The sequence below is a fragment of the Octopus bimaculoides genome, chromosome 20 (genome assembly GCF_001194135.2).
Source record: "Octopus bimaculoides isolate UCB-OBI-ISO-001 chromosome 20, ASM119413v2, whole genome shotgun sequence".
NCBI classification, from domain to species: domain Eukaryota; kingdom Metazoa; phylum Mollusca; class Cephalopoda; order Octopoda; family Octopodidae; genus Octopus; species Octopus bimaculoides.
The window spans coordinates 42,215,936-42,218,190 of NC_069000.1; the positions used below are offsets into that span (position 1 = coordinate 42,215,936).

At 39.6% G+C, this 2,255-nt stretch overlaps 1 protein-coding gene across 1 annotated transcript in view; it reads right to left on the reverse strand.

Moving 5' to 3' along the window:
• LOC106873492 (inositol 1,4,5-trisphosphate receptor type 3) overlaps positions 1-2,255 on the reverse strand; it is a 228,934-nt gene that overhangs the window by 216,153 nt on the left and 10,526 nt on the right. The gene's annotated exons all lie outside the window — the stretch shown is intronic.

Genomic DNA, 2,255 nt, shown 5'->3' on the forward strand with positions numbered 1-2,255 from the left:
GAATCGTTAGAGCATCGGGGAAAATGCTTAGCGACATTTCGTTCCTAAGATTCTGAGTTCAAATTCCGCCGGGGTCGATAAAATAAGCACTGGGTTCGTTTTAGCCCTTTTTGGCGATATTTGAAAGGGTTATTAGGAAAAAGAGGCAAAGGCGGCGGCCTAACGGAATTGTTACAGTGTTGGATAAAATAGTGACTTTTTTTCTTTTTATTTTCTTTAGCTTTACATTCAGAGTTCAAATACCGCTGACTGACTTTGCCTTTCATCTTTTTCGGGGTCAATAAAATAAGTACCAGTTACGCACTGGGGTCGATGTAATCGACTTAATCCGTTTGTCCTTGTTTGCCTCCTCTGTTTAGGCCCCTGTGAGCAATAAAGAAATAAATACCAGTTGAGCACTCGTGTTGCTTTCAGTTCAAATCCATCCAATGTCAGCAGTTAATTTTCCACTCTTCCGGGGTCGTTTAATGAAAGTATCAATCTATCATTATAATCGATTGATTCTCTTCCTTCACCTTAAGTATTGTCTTTGAGCATAAACCAATAAAATGGCAGCGAGTTGTCAAAATCCTTAAAGCGTGGTATTTGCTCTAGCTCTTGGCCCTCTCCATTCCAATTCCGCCAAGGACAATTTTGCCTTCCATCATTCTTGGGTCGATAAAATAAAAAACCATTGAAGCGATGGTTTCGTCTATTTCCCTTTCTCCTCAAAATCGCTGGTTTTAATGGCTTCAAATTTTGGCCCACGGTCAGCAAATTCGGGGCAGGAGATACGTCGATTACACCCACTCCAGTTTTCAAATGGTACTTATTCCATCGATCTCGAAAAGAGAGAAGGTAAGTTGACTTCGGCGGAATTTGAACTCGGAACATAAAGACGGACGAAATGCCGCTAACCATTTCCCCGCACAGGACAATAACAACTCTGCCAGTTCGCCGCTTTGAACCATTTTCTTAGTTAAAAGGCAGTGAGGTGCCAGGATTGTTTGCACGTCGGGCAAAATGCTTAGTGAAGCGTGAATTGTTTTTCCAGCTCTTTAGATTCGGAGTTCAAATTCTCCTGGTGTTGACTTTTTGTCTTTCGTTTGTTTGGGATGAAAATAAAGAACGAGCCAAGTACTGGGATTGACGCAATTAACTTGATCCCTCCTCTCAAAATTACCGGCCTTGTGCTAAAATTAGAATTATTGATGGATGACCGGACAGTGAGTAATAAATGTAAACTAGTGTAGATTATCGGAGGTTCAGGGCTCATCACCGACCGGACAGTCGGTGATGAGCCCGTATCGTAATCTTGATCGATTTATTATTTTGCTCTGCTTTATTTCAGTAAATCATACGTTGGTTCTGACTTCCTTTTACTTTATCTAAGCATTCGGATTAAAATATTGATTATTTTAAGGTTATTTCTACAGATATTCTATAAAAATTGCAGCCAGCGTGGATCTTTGCTACAGCGTTTCGTATACGAGACGTCAGATGTAAACAAACAACGAGATCGAAACGTAGTAAAAGTCAGTAATTTCTATAGAATATATGTAGAGATTCTGTTGTGTCTGGGGAGAGTAATTCTCTTTTAGTGCTTCATAATTTAACACACTCACCGGTAAAATTCCCACTTATAAAAAAATAAAAATAAAGGCGAAATAAGTGGAAAATTTCCCGGTGAGTGTGTTAAATTATAAAGCACCAAAAGCGACTGACTCTCCCCAGACACAACAGAATTTGCTTCAACAAACGAACTCGCATAAAGAATCTTGCAAACGAAATCTGTAGAAATATTTTTCTGAAATTTGCCCACCGCATTGGGATAATTTTATTTCATGTCAGTGAACATGTTATTTGAAACGGTGAGGATACAACAAGAGTCAGCCTTGTCACACTGTGTCACGCTGAATATCCCCGAGAACTACGTTAAGGGTACACGTGTGTGTGTGGAGTGCTCAGCCACTTGCACGTTAATTTTACGAGCAGGCTGTTCCGTTGATCGGATCAACCGGAACCCTCGACGTCGTAAGCGACGGAGTGCCAACAAGCATCAAACATACGGTCCTCAATTAGAGTACAGATTAATTTTCAAAATAGTTTTTGTAACACTTATTTAAAAATTACGTTATATTGACTTTTTTTTTTTTTGTTTTCGGTTGAAAATGGGTTAATATGTGAGTTTCTGTATCTAGGGTGGTTTTTCTAGATTCTGACTGTGATCTGTGCTGTGTGAACGGATTATATGTGACAAACGAGTACGATGTTTG